General features: G+C 46.2%; 1 protein-coding gene across 1 annotated transcript in view; it reads left to right on the top strand.

Annotated features, from left to right (window-relative positions):
- Positions 1 to 7,794: 7,794 nt before the first annotated feature.
- The window catches only part of LOC112565886 (dorsal-ventral patterning tolloid-like protein 1), a 124,311-nt gene continuing 105,167 nt past the window's right edge, over positions 7,795 to 26,938 (top strand). Inside the window, exon 1 of the mRNA XM_025241745.1 lies at positions 7,795 to 8,077. The gene's annotated coding sequence lies outside the window, so the exon portion shown is untranslated. The remainder of the gene's footprint in view (positions 8,078 to 26,938) is intronic.

Genomic DNA, 26,938 nt, shown 5'->3' with positions numbered 1-26,938 from the left:
AGGAGCCTGTCACACACCCCACACGTCTGCCCTCGTCCGTGATGGATGTCCCACGAGCGTGGAGAGCAAATCTTGATTACAACAATCTGTGTCCAAGACAGGAAGTGATCTCGAGAAGAAACAAATCACTCACTGCAACAACTGCATCACCTCCCGCCATCCTTACCTGCTCCTGCCTTCCTCTTCATCTCCTGCTTGTCATCTGTTGTGAGTTGTGTTGCTGTAGCAACAGGTTGTGACCAAGGTTTCTAAACCTGAACTGATTCAAAGTTTACACTTCGTCTTTTGTAACATGAGATGTGATGAGCTGGGGTTTGAACTCCACAGCTCTGGAGTGACTCAACTCCGATCTTGAACAAGACGCTCACAACTCACAACAGGAAGTCGGGGGCCTCACATTTCCTTCAAAGTTTTGAAGAGAATGAAGGCATGTCTTTCAAAAAAAAAAAAGTAAAAAAAGTTACTCCCAAGCTGAAATAGCAGTGAATGAAAGTAATTAAGAAAGATGGCATTTTAACGAGATTTTAACATAATCTTTCAATAACATCCCCTGAGACTTCAGAATTCAATTTTTTTCAAATTTCGATTACAACCAACGGTGTTTACGAATGGGTCAGGATGACCTTAGCATCTACCGGAAACAAAGGAATATATTGAGCTGCTGATTGTGTTTTGAGGAAAGTCAATAATGCCATGTCATGGAGGACAGGGAAAGGACAAGATGAATGACGAGAAAATAACTCCTGTCGTCGTCCTACACTGGGCGCTCCCATCACAAATATTGACTGTTGTATGTGTGCGCCTCTCGCTCGTCAGGCAGAAACAATGAGAAGAAGAAAAGAAGTAAACGAACAAGTAAGCGTGCTATCACCTTGCACATGTCTGAGAGATTTAGTCATCATCATCATCATCATCATCATCATCATCATCATCAATGACAAGCAGCAGAGAGTGTATGTGGGGGAGCTGCTGTTCCCAGCTAACCCCGACCTTTCAGGGGTCACAACCGCTGTCACCCGGTCGCCGCCTGCCCACCTCGCTGGTTATCTGCCCCTCAGCGCAGCGCCAGGAAAATCTCTCCATCATCAGCTGCTGCCAGTGCACCCATCGTCCTCTGGTCTCTACCCGCTCGTGTGACCCCGGGTGCACACATGTCGAGTGCACAGTGTAGACACAACCTTGACTGCGTGTCAGTCCGCTACCATCGCGTGCACGCGCTTATTTTTAAAGCTGACTGCCTCACTTGGCGCGAGCTAAGAAAGTTAGAAAAAAAAATTCAATTAACTTTTAATTTAAAATAAAAAACCACAAGAAAACAACAACAAAAAACTGTAATACAACCAGCAGGAGCATACGCATCATCAACGAATTTTCTCTTTCTTTTTTATCTTAAATAGAAGCATGAAGTAGGCCACCCCGCCTACCCGCCTACCCGCCTATTATGTTCTCAAGGGAAGTAACTTGCACGCCTCCCGTGGACATCCGTGGCGGGGGCAGGAAGTGAGATGGAGGTCGAGTCGTCACCAGTGCGAGGGCGCTGTAAATCTGCGATCCTCGGCAGCTGCACCCTCCTACCTTCTCGCCGCTCGCTGGACATAACCAGTACATCGTCTGTTTTTAAGTCTTCATAAAGCATGCCACCCGTTGTGTAGCTCTTCGCTAATAGAGGTTTAAAAGGTCGGGACAGAAATGAAAAAAGGAGCCTAGCAGCAGTTCCTGAAAGTAATTCCTCCATAAACCTTCCGGATCAATAGCCAAAGACAGACTGGACGCAAATGATAATCACTCAGTTGTCGTCCTGTCCTCTCTGGAGATAGCGCCGGCCTTCTGGGAAACCTCCATCGCCATGGTGATCTCCTTCAGCTTGTCGTTGTTACGGGCGTCACCGTTAGGTCACTGTAGACAAAATTGTCTTTATCATCATCATCATCATCATCATCATCATCATCATCATCATCATCATCATCATCATCATCATCATCGCCGCTAACCATAGTACTTTCTTGTGTTAAAGTCGGCCATGTGACCGCTTGCAGGGCGGAGGGAAGCCCCCTTGCTACCACCATCCTCTCCCCAGACTCGCTCTGTTATTTCATGGTAATGGAATGGCGGGACGAGGATGAGGGCACAAGAAGTGTACTGACATCTTAAGATCGAAAACGTGAAAATGAATATAGCAGACAGGTTAAAGGTCATAGTCACAGAGGTTTGGCGAGGCAGATTTATTCACGACAAGGAGGTCTTGTAACTAGACTGAAGGCGGGTAGGGGAGGAGGTGGGGGAGACGGTGGGACGGGGGTCGTCAACTCAAACTGACAAAGAACTGACATTAGATAAGCAAAACATGACTCCAGCTCTTCACGGGCCGCCATCAGACCGTTGTGGAAGCGTCCTGTGAAGGCTGAGGGCAAGGGTCATGACTGGGGTAGAGTATCCGGGTATTCGCAGGCCACCAGAACTCTCCGTCGCCGGAGACACCGCTGATTGTTGGTCACCTGAACTGGACAGGACCGACCATGTAGGTGCAGGTCAGCAGGTGACAACTACCTGACGGGTCGTCCATCCATGCTGAGCAACTTCCAGAGGGTCTTTGTAGGTTGTGGACGTAGAGAGTCTTCGTAGGAAGGTCAAAGGTTATGTTTTCTCTGAGAGACAAATAGACAGAAAAAAAGAAAGACAAAGACAGAGGTCACTGCTGGGGATGAAAGACGGAGGGGAGGATATACAGGAACAACGAAAGCAAGAGAGACAGAGAAAAATAGAGGTCACTGTGAAGATGGGGGAAATGGAGGAACAGGCGCGGGGCGAGAGAGAGAGACTCTATTAACTCAGTCGATTCACCAATGCGAACTTAACCCGACTACTGAAGGAATGCAATTACACATTTGTGTAGGTGCAGCAGTTCAGTCCCAGCCCTTCAAACGCCCACTCTACTTCATCTCTCCCTTCTTTCAGTCCTGCCATGGCAGTCTCCATGGTTCTGTCAGCATCTTGGAGGAGCATTACATTAGGACCCGTCCAGAGCGAGGCTTCATGCCACTTAAACAGCATTCGTGTCTCTGGCACCGCAGACACCAGCACGCCCTCAGTCTGCCGACTGTTTTGCAGCCGCCATACTCAAACGCCCTCTACAGTGGGCTTCCGGTCTGTTTCTCCTCTGAGGCCTCATGCACAGACTGGTCTGTGCGACTTGTACAGCTACTGAAATGTTGCCTTCTATTTAAACTGAGAGAGAGAAAGAGAAATGTACAAAGAAAGAAAAAAAAAAGAAAAATAAATAGGAGATAAAAGGAGAGAAAAAGCAAAACTAAAAAAGGAGAGAGAGAGAGCAAGAGTAAAAAAAAAAAAAAAAAAACGGAGAAAGAAAGAGGCAGAGAGAGAAAGAAAGTGAGATAGGAGTGAAACTAACGGGTGCTCACTTTGCTATCCTGTTTAACCCACCCGTAATCATCTGGCTGGCCAGGTAATTGATATTTTTTTCTGTGTTTTGGACCAGAGAGCACGGGTAGATGCTGGTGCCGGTCTGGATGGAGACAAGATGTAAGAGCGTGGAGGGGCCCAGCAGTCGTAAACCTGACAGCATCCCCAAGATCACAGGCTCGGCCCCAGAACTTGTCACAGCTGGACACCGACCCCTGCCAGGCCAGGCAGTCAAAGTGTGTGACCGTCACACCACACACCACCCATCGCACAATGATCACAGAGACTATCACAGGAAACAGTCTGACTCCCTGGTCAGGTCCTGAAGTGTCGCTTATTTGTTGTCTAGCTGTTGCTGGACTGTGTCCGACCTGTGACCTGATGACCAGGAGGAGATAACTCGTTCTTACGACAGTCCTGGTGGCTCGTGCACGTGCAGGACCTATCATGTAGGCATGCGCAGACAAAGACCGAACGAAATTTGGTTTAAGAAGGGATGAAGAGTGCTGCAGACAAGAATGTGTTTTATATACAATGACATCTAGTGTCTAGTGTTGTTTTATTTATCTATTCCGTTGTGGAAACATTTTGTTGACTAGCAGACGTGTTGTGATGCTTCTCAGTCACCTGAACATTTTACATTTCTGTTTAAATATTTCTGTAGCTGCATTTTTCTGCGTTGTTCGAATAAGATCGTATGGGCATCATGATTTTATTCCAGCTTTGTAATTATGTTATAGTAATGGGCTGAGCTATTTTATCATGATGGATACCGATCATAAATTTAATGGACTCTTTCAGCAGCAAGAAGAAGAAACCTAGTTTTGAAAATTGACACTGAATGCGTGTTTGTTAGGCCCCGGCATTGTGTTCAGTGTTTGTGATTCTCTTCACAATTATACAGACAATTGTGGCTGTCACAGAAATCTGTACTGGAACTGCTCTTGGAGCTGCTGTCACACGTATGCACAAAAGTCAAACAAATATTCTGGTTGTTTCACAGCCTACACTTCATGCCATATCCCTGTCCACACTTGAAGTTCCAGTCGATTCTACAATCAACCCAGTGACAAATTTAATTTGAAGACACACAGCAGAAACACTGATTAACTCACTGACAAGAATCCGTCTTGCTTGTGCACAACACAATGGTCACTTATTACTACACTGATGGTGAAGAACAACAACCACGGATGTAATGGATTGTAATTCTGATGATATGAGTCAGTGTTTGTCTTGTCATGACATCTGAAAAGCATTTTCATTGATTACAATGTTAAGGTTCTCCCTCGTGGAGCGAAGTGCGATATCTGTAATGTAGACATGTCGCAGTGCATCACAGGTTTACAGAACTCCATCACCCATACAGGCATCCAACAGGTTCACTTGTCTGATTAAGGTTTCTGTAATACAGGGATGAAATATTGGACACATTCGTACACGTGTGCACACGCAAACAAGCACGAACAAACAAACAAACAAACAAACACACAAACAAACAAACAAACAAAAAACCAAACACACACACAACCATCATTACAGTCTGTCCTACCCGCCTGACCCGTCAGTGACTATCATGGAAGACTGAAGACAGAAATAATACCACACCACCCTTGGTGCCACGTGGCTGGACTGCATGGTTGTATTCTCTCGCTCCTGTCTTCCTCGTTTGTTTTGATCGACTGTCTTGTCGTCTTGATCTTCCCTGACCCCCGTTCTTATCTTTCATCGCTGTTGAGAAGATGCAGCGTGCTGCACGTGCTGGATGGTGTAGCACTGGGTGATGCACTACATCGATGGAGGCCTGCACTGAGAAAGACATCAAGGGTGTCACTGGCACCCCCGGCAAGCCGATAACATGCACCCTGCAAACTGTCGACAAAACAAAACAAAAACAACAAGACGAGACTCTTATCACTAAGGTGTAGCAAACAATATTAAACATGTAAAAGTCTTGTGTTATTGGTCATTAGTGACAGTGATTCTTTTAAAATGTGGGCTGCTGACCTTCCCTCCTTAGCCTTTTCTTATCAGCTAATATTTGTGATGTTTGTAATCCAGTAGACAAGAAGACGATAGCAACTTTATCGCGTGTAAACATTCGTTTCTCGCCAAACATCGATCTGACACTTTGGACCAATTAGTTCCCCACCATGACCTCCTCCTGCTTGTACAGGCTTTTGTTTGGTCTTCTTGCAGGTAACATTGCTCCTGCCGATTCCAGCTCTGCTCCTACCAGCTCCACCCATGCACGTGCAGCCCATCCCCGTCCTCCCCTCCCCTCCTCCATCTCTCAGCCACGTTTGCCTGCAGGCTGTGAGGACATCTTCACGGAGCCAAGGGAGGCAAGGCGGGGAGGACAACAGCGCCATCACGAAGTCTGTCTTTTTCTTGGTCTGCTTACTCGTTCCTGAGACTCGGGTTCAATGGCCTGTACTTGTGCTGCCTGTGAGCCCCACTTGTCCACAAGATTCATAACTGTCCTGTCTGCAGTTGCCCAGACATTGTGCATCAAAGCTTCTCGCGCTGTGGCCGCAGCCTCCATTTCATCTTATGTTTATGCATTGCTTCCCGACTAGTCTACTCGACCACCACGAGCGAAAGTTATTAAGATGAATGTTGACATTCAGACCATTCCGATAAACGCAGATTGATAATGTTAGGAGGCTGTGAGTGACCGTGATGTAGTCATCGCCCATTGCTGTGATTTCCCGAGGCTGCATCATCTTTGAAAAACGATAAATATATATACAGAAGCTAAAATGAAGAGGTAGTCTTATAGTCTTGACAGCAAAGAGTCAAAGAAGAGAAAAATAGTAGAGGAATAATAATAGCTAAAGATATATCAGCAATTAATTAAATTTATAAAGATATAAATTACTTATTATAATTAAAAAACACTTCTGCTTGAGCCTTGCCGAGGAAACTACTCATCATGGCTATAAATAAACCTATCAGTCCTGACTCCATCATCTCATTGTTACTTCTCTCTTGTCTTCAAAGCGAAATCTCACTAATATTTTCCAGCAGGTAAAAGCCTGGACTTCCGGCACTACCCGCGGAATAGTTGATAGAAGCTCATGTTACGATGAAGATGATTGGCTGGCTCGTGTTACGATCATGATGATTGACTGCCTGCATGTGACGGAGCTCACCGATCGCAAAAGCGGACTTTCCCATCTTGATAAAATTTCAATACTTTGTCTTCTGTTGTGTTTTTTAATATTTCAAACATTCCTCCAACTTTATAGGCTTGAGATGAAAGGCGTCCATGCTCATTCCTCGCCGCTCCATCTGTAGAGTTTTTTGTACTACAAATGGCGATTCTCAAATTGTACATTCCCATTATGGCATAAAGAACTTTTTGTTTTGAAATTAAATAACTCAGATTGTCTTAAGGTCTGTTCAGCGGCCTTACTCAGCTTTATCTTCTTTCTTTAAAAATCGTATATAACTCTTTTTTTTCTTTCGGAAATGAACTTCTCCTGAACCAGACTTTTTCTGTCTAAATCGAACATTTCGTTGGCAGCCATGTCATTGATTGTAAAGGTAAGACATTTATTGCCCTCATCCTCCTGGTTGTTTCAGACGACGGTGATACGTTTCACGCAAAACATGCGCACACACGCACGCACATACACACTTACATACACGCACACACAGACACATGCACACGCATAACAAACGTATTGGCGTATACAGCTTGCAAACTGTACTAACACAATATGTAAATTGTATAACCAGGATGTATAGCGGGTACAATGACAATTTTTGCCGCCAGACAGCAAGGGGTCAAAGGGCAGATCAGACTGTCGTCTGGGGTGTCTGTCACCGAGTCTGATCACGTTCAAACGCCATGCGCGGCACAGTGTCGCACGTGCACATACAGCAACTACAGCCACGACATGGGTTGTCTGCCGGCAGGATAAGTGTTGGGTTAATATAGGCAGGATAAATATCGCCTCATGGACAGGATAAGTATCCGCTCGTCTATCAGCAGGATAAGTATCCGCTCGTCTATCAGGAGGATAAGTATCGGCCCGCCTATCGGCAGGATAAAGGTTAAAGGCCACGGACGATGCTAAGGTTGGCAGGGTTGGCGGCGGTGCACGTGCACTCACCATGCAGCTGAGATTTACTCTAAAATGGTAACATGAGCATGAAGTCAAAGGTCAGCGTTAATTTACAGCTCTTCCTCCTTTCTCTCCCCCTCCTGCTGTGTGTGTGTGTGCGTGCGTGTGTGCGTGTCCCTCAGATCTATCGGTAGCACGTTCAGCGACTCAGTGTGGGAGAATAGCGCGCAGTCCATGCACTAACACTGACACTCGCGCTATTGTGACCGGCGTGACTGGCGGGAAGAAGCAGACGACAGCAGAAGACGCGGCGGCCGCAGGGAATGCTGGGAAACATGGCGGGCGACTTTTCTTGTAAAGGTTGCGAGAAGAAATGGATCGTTGCACTTGTGAGCAGCACCACGTCAGCATCGGGACACTAATGGCGACTCGTCTTGCACGCTGACCCTCGCCCTCAGCCTCACGCTGACCCTGGACGTGGCGCGTGCGGTGCGCGTGCATCTTGCATCACGGAGTATCGTGGCGGCCTGTGTGTTGTGACTGTTGACAGTGCGGATATCTGTTTGTCGGAGTGAGAGAATGAGGTGAGTACGTCGTTTTTATTCTCTCACCACTGCTGTGCTTTCTCGCCTGAAATCAAGACGCAGCTTCCCTCTTTCTCTCTTTTATTTCTTCTTCTTTTGGAGGCGACCCCCGCGCGTGGCGGTAGCGGGCATTGATCACATGATGTTACAGAGAATACATTTGCCGGCCTGGCACTGGCGACTAAAGGCCTGTATGTTCCTCTACCTCGTCTTGCTGGTCCTCACACTGTCTCTGTGTCTGTCTGTCTTTGACTGGTGGTGCCATCCTGTTATCTGCTGTTGTGATATACTTCTGTGAGTAGATGTCAGTATGTCTGCTGTTGTGATATACTTCTCTGAGTAGATGTCAGTGTGTCTGATGTTTGGTGCAGTAACCTCCCTCCAGAGTGTCTAATTAATTTCTAATATTTAGAGAATGCAAAATATATTTTTGAATGTACCGTGAAGAAAGGTTTAATTCTGAAAAAAGAAATCAGTTGAACATGAACATTGACACAAACACACCTGACAGACAGAATGGAGTCTATTCGCTGTAAGCCGGTGAGTGGCATTACATATTGAGCATATTACATACATATTACATAGATATCACATAGTGAGCAACACATTAGTTGCTGATATACACGGGTACTTGTGTACACACGGTCTTACACACACACACAGGCTGACACAATGCTCAGAACACCAACATGTGAACATGTAGTTCAGAAAGAATAGGTCAGTGCTGGTGTACAGGGTTACATAGCAACACAAACTGACCTCTAGGGATACTTACAAAAGAAGAAATAAGGAAGGGTGTGGATTTTATGCCACGTGACTTTAAATGAGGGAAGAAGAGACAAATATACGGAGTGTAAAGGATGTCTTTAATTCCGATTCTTATTTGTGGTTCGCTTGTTTAAGACGGGCAGCAGTCGATGGCAGCATCTCGCCCCCTGTCCCTCCCCCCCAGTCACTCGGAGTTGGGGGCGATCGATGTCGGAGAGTCCGAATTTCTACGTTCACCAAGAATTTTGGTCACATGACATGGCCTGGGGAGCCGCTCTCCTCTCCTTTTCCATTAATTTCCTTCTGCCATGTTAGGTTAAGCTGAATAGCTTGCTCAGACCAACTCGCATTTTGCATGTGTTTGTCCCAGCTTTCCCACGTCACTTCCGGTCAGGGCACAGGGCTGCAGCGACCAAATGGAAAAACGCTGAGTTTGAAAGAGCTTTTTCGTGTCGGAGGGGGACATTTCTGATGAGGCTAAAAGCTTAAATTCACGAGCTTCGGGATATACTGCGAGATCAGACACGCGAAACACTTTGTCGTAAACCTGCTTCAAAAGACCCGTATGTCCCACCTTCAGGAGGGGATCTGGTGTCGTCGGCAATTAGGATTTTCTTAGAGTCGCTTGAGGTTTGTTTATGCTCACCACTGCCCGCAGCAAACAGTTTTTATGTTGGTGTTTTTAAGGTTTATCTTTCCATTGCTGTGGCCGACATCTTCCTGCTTCTAGAGGTCAGCACCTGGCCTGCACTTCACTGCGGCCTTTATCACATGATGAGTTTGTCTCCTGGTTATTTGAGGCTGGTGTGCTCGCTTTTGAAGATTTGTATTTTACTTAATATTTTAGTCATTTAATCCTTTGAAAATTTAATCAGAGACCGTCATTGTGATCGACGACCCGACAGATGGCGTGACGAGCGTCTGTCGAACTCCCAGTCTCGCTACAGTACTTGCACAGGCAGGAGTGTTGCCCCAAGAAGGAAATGTAAGGATGGTCATTCGATGTGAAGATGTTTTACCAACAACACCCTCTATCGCTTGTCACATTAGTATTTCAGTCGCCAGACTTCCTCTTACACCGGAAGTTCCACAGCAAGCGAGACGTTAAAACGGTAAAATTCAAAAGTTTATGTGCTGCAACTACATCGGAACTAAAGGTTGCTGTCTCAATATTCACCGGAAGCCGTCCACCCTAACACACATCAAGCATTTTATTTCAGACCCTCAGTCTTACAGGCCACAAGAGTTCGAAGGTCAGCGCACCCTTTGCATAGTTATCTCGACGAGTGGATGTCGTTAGTGAGGCTGACAGGCGAGTTTTATCGGTGGAGAGCTAACCAGTTTCTGTGACAACGAGGGTAAGCGGAAGTCCCTGGGTTGTCATTCTTGATTGTATCTTCCGCCCGAGTGAAGCTGAGTGCCGTTTATCTCGCGGTGCGGGTCGGTAAGACGACATTTGGCGCGAACCTCTCACCAGGGGGCGCGGAAGTTGGGGGGTGTGTCTCCATCACCCCGGGGAGGCTTATGGATGTTTATATGTGTGTGTGTTCCTGTGTGTCTGCTTGAGGAAACGTTAGTGGTAAGATTTGGTTATTTCTTCTTCTTGCTTCTTATATATATATATCTTGGTCTCGGCGATCACCTGCATGTGCAGGTGACTTTGTTTTAAATCGTCCGTGTGTTGGTCATAGTGTGTAGAGATGACTTTGAGACTTTTGGTGAATATGAGGTCGTGAACTTTGCCTGTGTACACATTTGTCTGTAAAGTGGAATAGACATATGACATTAACTGTCTTCATCTTGTAAGTTCGTGTTGATAGCTGGCAACTTGTTTGCTGGTTTTTGTTTCCTGGGTCATGCAGCTGGCAGCAGCTGTGCAAGGTATGTGGACAACCATCCATCATTCTCTGCTGACTACAATTCCTCTATCACACCTGCAGCATTTTAGGATTCATTCACTAAAGTGCAAGCGTCCCTGTTTTCTTCCTGTCTGCCTGTCATCCATTATCCACATCCCCTTTATACTCCAGGGTGCACACGCACGCACACTCACAAGATGTGTTCATCGTCATTGACATGAGTATACAACCGATGCATCAGTGTATAAGTCATGCTGGTCAACAATTATCACACATCGCACTAAATTAATGAACAAAACTACAAATCTCACTCAGTTTTACCTTCATCACCACTTGCAGCTGGACTTGCAGGGAGGAGCATTAAGCAATTTTAATCCACAAATAGAGAGGCTGGCCGACTCCTGTGTTGTGCTGGGCCTGCACCACAGTAGAGGCCATGTTCGTAAAGCAAAGAGAGCGCAGCTGGCGAACAGGGGGTGAGAGGGGAGAGGCTGTTCCTAGCATCCCCTCTCCCTGTCCCCCTCTCCCCACCTCCCTGTCCCCCTCTCCCCATCCCTCCACCCTAAAAAAACGAATGGCTATTGATCCAAGGACCACCTTGCGTGGGCAGTAGAGCTGGAGGAAGGACTTGCTGGAAATGGTGATTAATTGAGCCTTCTAAGCGAAAGCTGGAGTGAAAGCATTTGGACACGGACAACATGGCCAAACATCGCACTGTTACCACACAGCTGATGACAAACATCCCGCACACACAGGCATTCAGGCTCCCCCTTGTTGCTGATTCCTAGACTTATGAATGGCTTTCTGACAGCCTGTGGACCACACACTCACTATTATACACTGTGGTCTGTCTGGCCGCTGCTGACCTCGGCAATAAATCTTGAGGAATATTCCATTGGCCATCCTGAGTGGCTTCTTACACCTCTTGTGTACTGTCCTAGTCATGTTAGTAACACACACAGTGTGTGAAATCGCTTGAAAGCAAGATTTTAATATTTTAAAAAAGTTCCTGCAGCCTGGAACTGGAATAGTAGAATGGAATGTGCGAACACAACCATCAGAGGGCCAACAACGGCCAAGAAAAGTTGGGGGAGGGTCTGAGTCGTATGGAAGTTAGTATGCTGGAAGTAAGGGCATGAAAGTAAATTGTTAAAACTCCGATATTATCATCATAGTTTAAAACTACAGTATTAGTACAAGATGCTTTCCTGTGTCTTACAACCTCCTTCAGACCGTCATTAATCGGGAAAGAATATGGAGGTTTAAAACCTTCCATGACTTTGATGTAAAACTTTGCCGAACTTTGGTCCACATTTGTCCTGTCAAGAACGGACAAGACAGAAATCAGCGATCACGTGACTAGCTTGAGGTGACAGACTGATGGTGCACTCAGGTCGACCGAGCACCACCCGATATCTCGCCCCGGGGCTCGGCGCCGAGCTTGACACGGAGGCAGACCCCGAAGCCTCCATCTTCCTTCTGGACACAGCATGTGAGATGTTCATAATCCACACACCGGGCAGGACCGGCCGCCGGCCGCCAGAAATACAAGAAACACGCAAAAAGGCCCGAGAGCACAGAAAAGGTTTGCATCATGTGTCGATTTGGTGGGTAACATTCATCAGATTTAATTAATCAACTGTTAATTTAAGAGATCGTCATTTCATTTCGTTCTTCATTTCCGGTCAATAATATCACACCCTTCCAAAACTTCATGACAACCTCACTTGTTTAGTATTAGCGAGGGTTGATATATCTTATATCTACTCACTTTTGCTTCGTACCAAAGTTGATATACTTCAGTTTATTTCAAGTCTGATGGCAATTCCCACCGAGCCTGATGTACTTCTGCTTACTGACCACGAGTGTACTGCTGCCATCACACATCTGTGGCACAAGATGTCAGACCGGATCCAGCTGCGGGCCAGTGTCTGGTGTAATGAATACAGCGAGAGGAGCATTAGCATATCTCAGAGGACATGTATATCAGGTTTACACTGTGTATGACAGCCTCGCTCTGGGTGGTGTCGGTGAGCTGCAGTCTCCACTTCACAGCATCACTGAGCATCGACAGTCAGACACTTGTGGAATTGCCCCACACTCGTGTCTACCTCCGCATGTCCTCCACAAACTTTTAACATCATACAAACTGTTGTAGACCATCAGCCAAACTTTTTTCTGCAACATCATTGAAACTTTGCTGGATCGTCATGACAACTTTGTCGGCAGTTAACATTAATAAGTAATGATGGAAACTTTTGTTACAGCATCATACAAATACTTGCTGTAATATCGTGCTGATGTATGTTGTAAGTTTATGGTAAATGTTTGTTGAACTGAGAGAAAGCACCGTGAACTGTTTGATGTAGCATGTCGGAAATTTGTCATGGAAATACTCCAATGACATGGAAACCTTTGTTGAAATGCCACAATATTAATTTGTGAAATATTTGAATAATTATGTAAGTCGTGAAGTGTTTGAGTACTTAGTGCCATAAGACAGTCAATAATTAATTTCAATAATTAATGACTTGTTTCAAGTGCTTGAGTAATCAGTGTTTTACATAGTGTGAAAATAATTGGCTGATATGTAAAGTGTTTCAATAATTAGTAAATGCCAAGTTTTCCTATTGTATTCATTAAAACACCTACAGACTGTGTTTGATACATCAAATGCTCAACATCATGGCCATACAGGTGTCCAGTGTAACACCTGGGCAGACCTTTGGATGAGTTGATACACAAAGTTGATATCATCCTTCACACTCCGTCTGAGAGGTCTTATCATCAATGGAACAATAATAAAAATACTAGCAGCTCAATGTTGCATGCTGTAGGTGTTTACTATAATTCTGTCTGCCATACCCAGCATGCTCCACTAGATGTTTCTACCAATGTTTTGTAGCAGACCTGACACCCGATGTCTGCAGGTGTTTATTGTGTGTGTAAGTGATTAAATATTACATCTCCTGAGGCCATCCATTCACAGCTCTCAGCTTTTTAAAGCAAACTTGATTCAATAGTTTAGAGGATGTGGCAGTGTTAGTTATCTGTTTTGAGTGATGGCAAGCTCTGTCCGCTCCATCCTGTTAAAGTATCGTGTGGACATTATTTCTCTTCCACAAAACAAAGTAGAGAGTTGGTAAAGAACGATAAATGTGGAGGCGCGTGAACACACACACACACACAAACACACACAGACACATAAACACACACACACACACACACAAACAAACACACACACAAACACACACACACATAATTTTTTTTCTCTCTCTCACATGATTTCTTTTTTTCTTTTTCTTTCGTGGGAGGTGAGCACAGGCTCACTGCGGTCAGATATGTTTCCGTGACCTGAGATTATAAAATTAATTCTGTTAATGATTGTGATTTCATCAAAGAATTAAAACAATTGTGTGACTGTTTCCACTTATTGTACTGTGCCTAGCACTGTGGCTTTTTGGTTTTCTGCAAAATGGAACCGAAATTCCAACGGATTCCAAGGATATGGCTCCCGGCCTTAAACCAGGTGTTTAGGAATATTTGATACTAGGTGAGGTTAGTTCCACTCTTAATGTTTGCATGAAAACTGTAAACAGCCATTCACCTGCTATTGACAATATGTCAGAGACAATGGCAGGGAGGATGAAGTGAATGAGTTCATAAAGTAGACAGCTAGTCACCGGCAGACAGTCTGTGCTCGTCAGCAGTTTAGAGACAGGTATGAGAATTATTAATTATTTAGTGTCTGTGATCGATCCCTGGAGCTTTTACAACTTTATACCTGCCGAGTTTTATTGTGGAATGTGTCTTGGGGAACATGGGGGAAACTAAGGGCGTGGGTGATGTTAAATTGTGTTTAATAGTCTTTAAACAAAAGGTTGTTGATAATTAGTATCAAATATTTAATTCGTCTTTTTCTTTCTATACCTGTATGAACGATGTTCAACACATAGGGTCAGTAATACTTTAATTGGTGTTCAACTCGGGGTTTAATACTTGAGCCACATCGCTTACATGTTGTTATTCACTCCTTGAAAATATTAATGTTGTCAGGTTTCTTTTGTCACGTGGTACACAATCTGAATTGCATTTGATGTTCATCTGTCCAAGGTCCAGTAACTTGAGAAGGAACTGTATATTGAAACAAAATATATATCTGTTATTAGCTAATGTTAAAAAGTCTACATGTATCGATGCAGCAAATTACATATTTAAGTCATTTGAAATTAAAAATATTAATTGACTATCTATGGAGTATGTAGTCTATCTATACATATGTAACACATTAAAAACTTTAGTTTGTTGCATTGTTTTCACTTACCCCTCTTGAAATCGGTCGATGTCCTTTTCAATAAAAATTTAGTTTAAAATTCTCTCTTTCTCTCTCTCTCGCACGCGCGTACACACCCACGAACACACATATACCCGATCTCGCGGTCCTGCATTGTCCGTCGCACGCGCGCAGACTGCAGACGCCACGTCAATGCCAGCGTCAACACCCCGCCGCCACAACAACCACCACAGTCACATCCCTCAGCAGCCAGTCGAGAAGTAGAGAAGCAATCGATAGATAAGAATTTAGATAAGAACTTACTTGCCAAGTGACACTGCACGAGGAACATGTCTTAATGATGGACACCACTTTCTCCACAACACACTGGACGTCCCTCACATAAACCACTGCTTACATGTTTATGTACAAACAGTTTTTCTCGTACACACACACACGCATACATTACCACTAACTCTTCTGAAACTTTTTTGGAGGCGGAGTGTCCTGGCCTGAATATGTCTGCACCTGACCTGAGAGGAATAAACTACTGGCTGGTGGCACCAACATCTCACCCTCCCTGCAAACTTCGGTGGGCACACATCGTGCTGTAGTTGTAGTAGTCGCACGCACCACCCGACTTCTGGGTTGTGTTGCCGCACCAGACGGTGATGGAGAATGTCAGTCCACCTCCATCACCGCCCGGTACAACCGGACCAGGATCCCCTTCTGCGGCCCAAGTGTTTCAGCTGCCATCGATGCTTTTTTTGATAACAGACACCACACTGTTGTCCCAGCTGAGGTCGTTGGAGGTGGTGGTTCCCAGGAACTTGCTGGTCTCCCTGCTCTATGTCCTTGCCTTTGATGATGAACAGTTTCAAAGGGTTTCTTTGCTTGCGGAAGTCAACCATCATTTCTTTAGTCTGGAGACATTTCCGAGAGAAAGTTTTGAGATTTCTTTACCTCAAGCGTCTATATATCGAGAATACAAACAAAAAAAAAAAAACAAACCAAAACAAACATCCACAATGGAGTAAAAGCGAGTGTATAAGAGAGTAAGTAAGAGAGTGTAAGGTGGACAGATGTCATTGCTTACAGGGGCAGCTGCAGTCAGCTGTGATGCTCTACACAGCTGCTGTGTGTTGCTGCAGTAGCCACGTGTCTGCCAACCACCACATAGGCTTTTTTATTTGTACTGCGAGCTTGCAAACACATTATAAACACTTTGAAGCCTTAAATATATTTATAGACCAACTTTCAAAGAAACACAATATGAACTTAAGTTTAAACAATTTTTAAAACTCAAACTGTTGTAAGATAAAACTGTTTGCCAGACTTTCCTTTCCCTCAGCTCATTTTTCATATGCGTTGTGCCAATCACATAAAACAAGTTTTTTGAGAAACTAAAGTTTCACCATTTGCTTATTTAGAATTATTTAGTTTTAGGTTTTAGAAACATGTCAGCAACTGGCCCCGGAAACATTGACTTTTTGTTGTTAGCAGAGTTGGAGCCTCTCATTCAGTGGATGCACGTGAAGGCCTCGCGAAAGCGCGAGACAGTGAGTAGGATCATACCTTTGTCACGTGACTACACATATTGAATAATCTTGCTGGCATTCCTTGTTTAAAACTTGCCTTTGTCGAGCCACGTGGTGTCTTTACTATCCTCATGTGTCGTGTTCTGGTAGTCTCACCGTCTCCGTGTTTCTGTCGGGTATGTACCGGGTACATCATGTGTGTACCGTGTACGTATACAAACATTGAGGTGGATTGAACTGCATCTCACAGCAATGTTTGATTAAACTAACATCTTCTTACCATCACTCAGGAGGAATAATGCTGTTACTGTATCTTTGTTTTAACAAGGCGAGGGGTGTGGGCGATGGAGGGCTCTAAAGCGTCTGGAGGAGAGGAGGCCACCCAAGTTTTAGCGGACATTTTAATCATGTTCTCGGTTAACAGCATCGTCTGATGGCCACAGATAAAAACCTGACGGGGAGACGACGACAGTGTAAGATGGCACAACTTCATTAAGGACCGTGGATTACAGGGACAACTTTTTCTTGGATCCCTTGCTGGTATTTCCACTTTTAGATGTTACCAGAGAAAAAGTAATTTAAGTTCAGTTTCACATTTTTGAACAAAGGAAGGTAAGAATGCAGCTACATTAAAATGTCCGTCACGGTGACAGAAGGCAGGAGAGAAGGAGAGAAGGACAAGAAGCTCAAGAGTAGTGTTGTGAAGGCGAGTGATGTGAAGCAGTGTTGTCCATCATGCATGCACGTGCTCGTGTGCATTCCTCACCCCACTAACGAGGTGAAGAGCGGAGCTGAGGACACACACCTTTGTTTGCAGCTTCGGGTGGCGGGTGGCAGATGCCTGTGTCCCAGCGGTTTGTTTCTCCCGGTCTGAAGATGTCTCCAAGCGGACGTCCTTCAGACACCGCCATGGCTCGCCGAGTGGCTTCCCCTGCCGAGGGAGAATCGACCAGTCGCGCTACGGCGCACACCGGCCAATGCTGACGTCACTAGTGGAGACTCGCAGCACGTGCAGAAACCTCGTGACACTAATGGCATCGATAACGCTTGATGCCGTGAGCTAACATGCATGCTTCACCTATCCCTCATTGATATACCTGGGTATGTCTAACGACATCTTGTCTTTCAATTGATAATTTTGAAGGTAACATTTTAAAATATTTTTTTCTGTGTTTAGGTTTATTTTTAAACTTTTCAAGTACGTGTTAAACTTAAATCAAAAGTTACTTGGCTACCTTCGGAATACAATTTCTATATTGTAATAACACATTTTTTACATTTTTTGTGTAAAGAATGAGGGGTAGATGGCGGAATGTGATTTTCTGTATGTGAATCTACCTTTCCCTCCCCTGAGAGCTGGTGTCGTCCTGTGGAGCTGTAACAGCTGGGAAATGTAAGGAGGTTCTGTCTGGTGCGCCGACCAATCAATAGAAGGACGCAAGGGCGGGTGGGCAACGGGCAGACAAAGCAAAGTTTCTGCTCCCTTCCCCACCTTAGCAGAAGCAGTCCCAGCTCTTTGTGGATTAAAAATTGTGTATTTGTGAGACAAGCAATGACATGACAGGGAGGAACCTGTCACAGAACTGTGCAAGCAATTAAACTATGAGCTCTCAGCTTGTCACACATGGCAATGTCAGCAATTATTTCGCCGCTCCACTTGAATCAGGGTTGAAAACTTAAACCTAAACACACGCCAGACGATGACAACCTTTTAAAATCACCGTCCGGACTGAATGGATTGAATACGAGGCTTGCTTCCGCCTGATGCTTGCACTTCGGTTAATTTTGTTTTTAGGTCGGGATGGGGAGAGCACGAAAAGAACCTCGCTTTTAATGAGTGTAGATTCTTGGCTACCTCTCCGTCCGTACTCGTGTGCGAGCAGGAAGGGAAGCGGAGTGGGATGGGGTAGAGACTATGGTGTGCGCATGCGCTGCCGTTAAACTGTCGTCTGCTACCAAGACGTTGTTATCATTGCGTCAATACAGTCTGCACACCAACAGTTTAGTAGTCAACGAAAAGCCACCTTGCAGAAAAAAGTTAGTTTTTTATTTTTAAAGAAGGGTTCTTTACTCGATTGATTTTTATGTGCAGTTTAATTACTTTATACATTCCAAGGACAGCTTCCTGTTGTTATAAATCAATTTAGCGTATTCATTTAGGCTGGTATTCTATTTATAGCACAAATCGGAGGAACAAACGCGTGGTTGAGGATGTCGCTTCTATTTTCTTTGGGGTAGCATACCATCTTGAGTGCACTGCTGGGAGCCCGGAATCTCGAAAGTTCTTCTATCAGTCATGCAAGATCAGACACACAGAGAGCAGAGGCGCACGACGGTTGCCCTGGCAACGTCACATCCTGCGAAGACGTCACGTGCAGTAATATGCGCCGAGGAGCGGGTTCCGCAGCTGGTTTCGAATGGTGTTGAAAACCACGGAGGGCGCCATGCTTCATCGAGTTTGTTTTCGCACTTGCACTGTAGAGATGAGTGTTTAAAAAAACAGATGTGACCTGGAGGGCTGGCGAACTGGAAAGGACGATTCATTTTAGCGTCCCGAGGCGAGGACGAGGACGGACACAAACACCAGCGGTCTGTCCTGAAAGTCCAAGCTGAACTCGATAACTTTGGCACGATAGTCGGCGATGCGTTTTTATTTTCAAGATGTGCAAGTCCTGTATGACAGCCGAGGCGCGGGCAGGAATTGAAAAGGCTTCTGGCAGAGATACGAGGAGCTTGTGAAAGTGGCTGGCAGACCGTGACGTCACTGTGACGGATTTGGAAGCCGTTATTATCGGCAGACAAAGCTGACGGCGCCCTATCTTCTCTCTTCACGTCTCATGACAACTGTGCAGTAAACACATGGGCAGTATTACGCGGATGAATACAGACCTTATCTCACGGAGGCGGAGGTAGTCTGGCCTGGGGTGCGGACTCCTTGAGGTAGTTAACTGTGATTTGAAGTTTACTGCACGCGCACTCGGCATCTTGCACAGGTGAGAGCTAGCGCGCGGCTTATCTGCGCTGTGTAAACACCTCTTGGAGCCGTGTGTGATAGCGGGTACCAGCCGCACGGGTGTGGGTAGGAGGACCGAGTATGGGGATGAGCGGGTAGGGAGGTGGCCTTGTTAGCCAGGTCATGTCTGGGTAGGGTACTTCGGTCTGCGATACTTGGACGAGCGAAGCAGGAGGTGAAGGGAGGAATTCCTCTCGATAGGCTTCTGATGGCGAGGACCGCCTGCTCGTGCGTGGAAACATTTCATTACGCTATGTGACGCGCTGTGTGACGCACGCTCTGATACCAATAATAGCCTGCACGTGCAGCTGTGCACTGCAGCTGACCAAGAAGACATTTTCATAGAAATCTGGGATAAACTTAAAAGGTGTTGAGGAAAGCAGAACTGTGCGAGTACATTCATATCCACTTTACATGCTGTATCAGTATTTTAGAGCTCTCTAGAAATAAAGATTTTGAACAAATAAATAAAGAGGGAAAAAGTTACAGAAAAAAAATCATTTCTGTGGATTCTCTGGCACCCAGCCGTCAGCACGGTAGCTGACCAATGAAGTCGTTGTTTACAAAGATGTTGTCTGTATACTCCTGAGTGCGCGCGCCGAGAGCGACTCTACATTCATCAAATAATTAATCACCTTCGCTCGCTTTTATCGGGCTTCGGTGACATGTCAAAGTCAGGTTCTGACGCACCCCACGATATTTATTAACTTATTATTAGCGAACCCAAAATACATTAGGGATCCACACAAAAGGTGTTCGTGACGTCACACAACGTGCCTTATCTGTGACGTCACATGTTGCACACCGAAAGAAGCGGCATTTCGTGTGTCATGCAAATACCTGAGGTTACATCATCATCGTCATCTTCGTCGTCGTCGTCATCGTTATCAAGCGTATTCAGTTTGTACCAGCCGGTCTCTACATGAATAAACACATGTGTACGCACTACTAGACCGTACGTCACAGGAGGGTCTGTAAGGCGGGGGATCGATGCTCAGGGTGCCTCTGGGGAAATGTCCGTGACTTACTTCTGCATGCTTACCAGGAAGGTAAATATTTCATAAGGTTTAAAGCCCAACCTCAACGGTTGCTGTTTTTCATATATCAGTAGATACAGGCGATAGAAACATTTCAGCCTCCAAAACCTATCTGTTAATTAATTATCCGCTACGACTGGCACGCGCGATGAACGAGCGCCACAGAGTGTACTACGTCACGCTACGTTACACAAGGTCGCCTGCAGTCAACACCAGTCAGAGAGACAACATGAACCACAGACTACTGGACGCCGACAGTCGGCAATCACGTGGTTGTGACCAACTGTGACTGGCACGACACATGCAGACTCAGCGTCAGTATAACTCCAACTGTCGCTCATTTTGTCTGTGTGTGTGTGTGGTGTTGACTGCAGGCAGTGTTGTGAATGGGGCACCAACGTGACGTAGTAGGCTGTCAACGTGACGTAGTACACTGTGGTGCTAGTTGATCGCAGGTGCGAATCACGCAAGATGATAATTAATTAACGGATGTACAGGTGAGGTGTATATCGCCTGTATCTACTGATATCTGTAAAAATGCAAACCACTCACGTTGGTCTTTAAGGGCCAGCCACTCTCTCATCTGCCCTGTCTGTGACACCCTCCGTGCTGCCGGAGGGGGACAACTATGTGAGGGCAATAACAAAGGGACATCACACCTCGTGTTAATGAACTTCACAGCAATCAAACGCCATAGTCACGGGGGTCACACCGGGGGGTCACACCAGTCCCTGCAGTTTGCTGTCGTCTGACACTACACCTCATGGCATTGTTGACTCTAATGGCGTCACGAGCTAGGATAGCTGGCTGGCTGGCTGCATGTCTGGATGGCCGGTCGTGTGGTGGTCGATAGGGACTATACGCCTTGATGGCGGGAGCCGAGTGGTTCCGGAACAAACAGCGATGTAAGACTGGTATTGATGTCGGATCGCTGGCGTGGCTGCTGATGTGGAGACAAAGATCAGAGAGTGGCTTCGCCCACCGACACCAGCGCTCCCCTCAGTGTGATTGGTGTGATTGGTGTGATTGGTGTTGGGGAAAGTGATTAACACATCAGGACTGGGTGAGGCCAATTACCTGCTGTCTATGTTACAGAATACCAGGAGAAAAAAAGGAATAAAACCTGAGGAAAATGTTTTTTCGATACGGCAGTGACATTCCTGTGCCTGTAAACATGGCCGCACACCGGGATTGCAGGAGTCATGACATTTAAGAAGTCCTAACAAGAACTTTTTAAACGGTGTGAGAAGAAGTTCTGACTGCAGGCCCGGACCATAATAATATTTGGAATAATGATCAGATGTCGCCTTGTGTGTAGGAGTCGATTGAAGGGGAGAGTGACAGGGTGCAGACGAACCGAGAGTTGATTGAGCGAGAGGGAGACTGGAGTGATGCTAGTCGCCATGACACACACACAAACACACAAACAGCAAGGAGAGCAGACACTACACATGGTAATATCAAATAGCAAGGAGACAGCAGGAGTAAGGCAGGGGAAAGCAGCAATACCCAGTACAATACTCAATAATAGAAACAACAATACTCAAAAGCACAAACTCAATAAAAGCCGTTCTTAACATAAAGAAAAAGTTTCAAACATAAGAAAATCCAATTGTTTAGGTCTGTGAAGTGTTTGTTGTGTTGGTGAGAGTGTTGGTAAACAAGTTAAAATGTATCACAGCAGGTTTTAATGTTCTCAGTGTTCGTCCTGAACCTGCTGGTCTCCTGTCACCTTCACACACACCTTTCTGTCGTCAAACGCTCGGCGGTGTTTGCTCGGCTAAGAACGATGTTAAGGAAGTGAAAACAAAACAAAACAAAAACAGACGACAAACGGCCGAAAAAAAAAGAAATAACTGTGGTCCTGATGTATTTTGGATAGTGGATAGTGAAAACAGGCATAGCAGACCACCCCTCCACCCCTACCTCCCGTCTGGCCAAAGTCTCGTGTGGGTCTCGGAGGTCACGTGAGGTTCTGTCCGGCACGCACGTTCCTTCACAACATGTTGCGCAATCGTTGGTTGTTGATGGTCTGGAGAAGATATTGATCCTTAGTCAGAAGGTGTGTGTGTCTTGACACTGTATTGATCAGTAGTCAGGAGGTGGAGGGTGTATCGATCAGTGGTCACAAGGGGGAGGATGTGCATCGCGACACCCGCCGCCAGTGAGGTGCGGACAGCCGCTCGGTCCTTGTCCTTGTGTAGTAGTTTCTCTTTCTCGGGTACAATAACTTTCCCTCTGTCGCCGAGTGTTTATTTCACGACCTACTCTTTGTTCGGATGCACATCACCGACCTGACAGTTTAATTAACAGGAATGGCTGTCCTGTCACTCAGTCACCCTACAAAGCCGAGCTACAGTAGCCGGGTGTGTGGGGCGCGCAACCATGAAGTAGACGGTCGTGGGTTCGAGGCTCATCCGGTGTGTGACACCAACAGTCCTCGGCTCACCAAGAAGATAGGTATGTGTATCTTACAGAAGGTGAAAGGTTGTGGCAAGGGTAGGTCCATGCTTTCCCATGTGTTCGTTAGATACGGTGGGCCACTGAAAGTTCACTGCACTACTTTACCTTTTTTTGTTATTTGTGATGACATTTATGACTAATGGCTGACAGGATCGTCATGTTTTTAAAGCACTCATACAAACATGTAAACACCAGTAACGCAGTGCGCGCATTCACACACATCAGCACACAGACACACACATTACCCAAGCACCCACGCACTTGACCTTTGCACTCAGGTCTTGCAATGATCAGCCATCCAGGGTAGCTCCCTCTAATTCCCTCCAGCCCTCTGTTCACCTCAGCTCCCCCGACACGAGGATGAGTTCTGGGAGGAGCAGCAGGCGGCGGTATGATGTCAGCCAATGTGTCCAGCAGCAACAACAACTTTCATGTGGCCCTGCAGTTCCCTGGTGGACATGCACGCGGGGTCAAGCTGGGGTCGTGTACACGTCACTGCGCCTGTTACTGCAGCATCACCGACATCACCCGGCCTCCCATGTTGTGGCAGTGTGCGTGTGTCCTGCCTGCATGCACTCGGGGTTTATTTTGGGATTCCTTCATTACGGACACCCAGCTAGTGTTCATTCCCCATGCGTATCTAATCTTTGATGGAATTAAAAATAGAAACCCGGGGTCAGGCGGTTAAACTTCTCGACAGTCATTCAGTGCAGAGATTGCAGTCCGTTGTCACTTCCCATGGGCAGCTAATCGTTGATGTCATTAAAAATACAAATGCGACTTAGACTGGGACTGCGACTTTGGTTGGTTGGGTAAGGCGATAACCGGGTGGGGAGAGCACGGGTGGTTGAACCCGGAGACGCGCCGGTTCGATACCCGTAAGACTATTTTCAGCTGTCGGGAATGGGGAACGGAGAGTACGAAGGGATGGACACTGCCTTCACAAATAAAGGTCCGAACTAAAGAGGTGTCTCTTAACGCCTCATTCACAGACGTCAACAGGAAATGGACGACGATAGCCGATACGATGTTTTCATTGGTTGCACGAAGGAGCAAAGGTCATTTTGTTTATTTTCTCGTTGTTGTGAGCAAGTCCAGACGAGGTGAGCGGCATGTTGGAGACTGTCGTCAGTTGTTGATGTCGGAGTGTGGAGCATGTCCAGCCAGCGGGATGTCACAGTCTCCGGCAGCGTGGCGGAGCGTGACTGACAGACACGTCATCAGAGGGACGCGCGCTCTCACGCGCAGCAGGCGAGACAGACGTCAAGTCTGGCCTTTGACGGCACGCGCTGCACGTGCGGCCCCGGGGATCTGCGCAGCCGCGCTGTCGTCACAGTTCCCTGGTGCACATCGATTGGCTGGTTCGATTCTGGAACGTTCGTCCCTTTTCTTCATGCTGATCTGCGCCCCTCTGTTGTTTGTAAACATCTTTGTCGTCTTCCTTGACCTCAACCTTATTTTATCTACTCACCTTTTGTTTATCACCGAGGTTTCCTCCATCTCTCTCTCACCCGCTGTGTGTACCCGTCTCGCTTAAGAATTCTTTTTATCAACAGACTTCAAGGTTTGTTAGTCTCGGCTTGAGATTAGATGACATACCTCACCGACAGTAGACAGCACGTGACTTGGGTGTAGTATGTACGGGTGGTCAGACAATGTTATATCGCGAGCCTGGACTATATGTGGCCGTTACAAGACTGAACTAAACTCACCTTCATCATGCACCAGGCTCATCAAAGACGATGGCGACACGTAGGGTGTGTGTGGGTGGTCGGCACGTGAGGGGAGGAGCGAGGTCCAGCCGTGCACACTCTTGTAGTGTGGATCGATACCCTGCTGTCTTCCAGTCTCACTTGATATGTTTTTTTCGATAATTGCCATGGGGATCTTAGGAATGCACTGTATGTTCGCAGGCATAATAAGGTCAAAAACATCGGATGGGGAAAAAAGGCTTTTCTATTCATGGTCTTGTTACCCCAGAATGGGTTGCGATCCTCAAGGGTTCTACTCCTGTATGTTTAGTTGACCTGCTGTCAGTGGGTGACATGCGGTGCTGACACACAAAGAAGTGTGGACCTACTCAAGACGATTTTTTCTTTTTGGTTTTTTTTTTTAAGGGCGGTGTCCAGATCATTTTCTTCGCTAACCTTCTTCAGTCGAGTCCTCGCTCACCGCTCGGTCAGCTGGAATCACGTGTCAGGCGGGTAGCGAACTGGCTAATGGGAGCTTCTGTAGGTTGGCACAATGTCGGTCTAACACCAGGCTATCCCTTTCCTCCGTATTAGAGTGTCTTTCCCGTCTACTTTTAGACGCTACGCAGAGATGAAATGGGAAAGGGATTATGAGGCTACTGTCAGACCGCCAGGGGAGGGAGAGACGAGGGGTGGGACGGGGGTGTAGGGGAACTGTTGCCAGCAATGGCATGATAGACGACCCGACAGAAGTTAGACAACTAGAGGCAGTCGTGTGCAGGCTATAATCAAGGCAGGCACAATTGAGTGAACACCACTCACGCTTGCTGCTTACAAAAGGATTGTTGAGGTCAATAAGAGCCCGCCATATTTTTTTCTTTTTTCCCAGACTGCACTTGAAAACCGCGCTTTTCCTATCTATTGACCACTACACTCCATATCACAAACACTTTATGATCTTCACACTCTTGTCCTGCCACCTTCTTCTCTTCCGCCTTTTGATACCAAAGTTTCTTCGACTCCGCCCACTTCAGCCTTTCCTTGGTTTCTCATGTTTGGGAAAAACCTCCTTCATCTTCGCCATTATCTGCTGATCTCTTTGATTCTACCCACCGGTCCAGAAACGAGAAAGACCTGTTATTAGTGAGCACATGTTTGTCATCATTGATCACAGCCATTGATGAACAACATCAGCAGCTGTACTCTGTTGTCAAAGTGGCCCGGATGTAAGCGACCATCGAAACGTATTAATTGATTTCGCCACGAAACTCTCACTGGGCGGGGACATCATCTGATGACCGCCTCCTGGCCTGTCAGGTCTCTGTCTCGAAAATGTAAATCTTTGCCAACAAGCTTTGGTGAGAGACGACGAGGATGACTATTCCGAGGTCTGCTGGACACTCGTGTCCTGTAGTAGTCTGGCTTCTTCTTTACAACAACATTGCTTGTCTTTTGTCGGTAGGGTGTTAATGGGGTGCTACCTGCTAAACAGGTATATGGAAGCAGACAGCCCCGGCATCGACCACCCCATCCCCATCCTCAAGGATAGTCTTCGACAAAATGTCATCCTGGGTCACATGGTCACATGACTGGGTCACAGGGTCAAGCCAGACCAGCTTACACACACGCCATAGCTTCTCGTGCCGGACACCATCAAGAGCCTTTTTAAAGTCTTGTTGTGATAGTGGTGTCACTGGTGCTTATGATGCTTCTCTAGCATGATACAACAGTTCTCACTGGTCTGAATCCACGTTCCTCTTCTTGCAGTTCCACGGCGAAGGTTCTGGTACGGTTCTGTATTGCCTCGAATATGATTTTGCTTGGACGAATAATTAGGCTTATGGCTCTGTAGTTCTGTTATTTGTTTTTGCTGTTTCTTTTTCGTTGGAAAAGGTACATCCATTATGTTTTCGATCCCAGACATTTGGGCACAGAGCAGCAAGGCCTTTGTTGTTTCATCCACACACTGCTTGTCATCTAAACTGGGATGTTTAGACCTCTTCCCTTAGGACTGGTAGGTCGGGTGTGGTTGTTTTGAAGGATGTTAGCATAGTCTTCAGCTGGAGGTTGTACAGGTCTCTGCGATGTTTACTTCGAGCAGTGTTTACCGTGAGAAGGCGACCTTTGCTGTCTTTGATAACTGAGCTTGTGCTGACCTGTCTCGGTGATTGTTGTTTGTTTGTGTTTAATGCCAGCAACTAGGGCTGTATCACTGTCTT

Source organism: Pomacea canaliculata, linkage group LG6 (assembly GCF_003073045.1).
Source record: "Pomacea canaliculata isolate SZHN2017 linkage group LG6, ASM307304v1, whole genome shotgun sequence".
NCBI classification, from domain to species: Eukaryota; Metazoa; Mollusca; class Gastropoda; order Architaenioglossa; family Ampullariidae; genus Pomacea; species Pomacea canaliculata.
The sequence above is the reverse complement of the archived record's forward strand: the minus strand, read 5'-3'. Positions and strand labels throughout refer to the sequence as shown.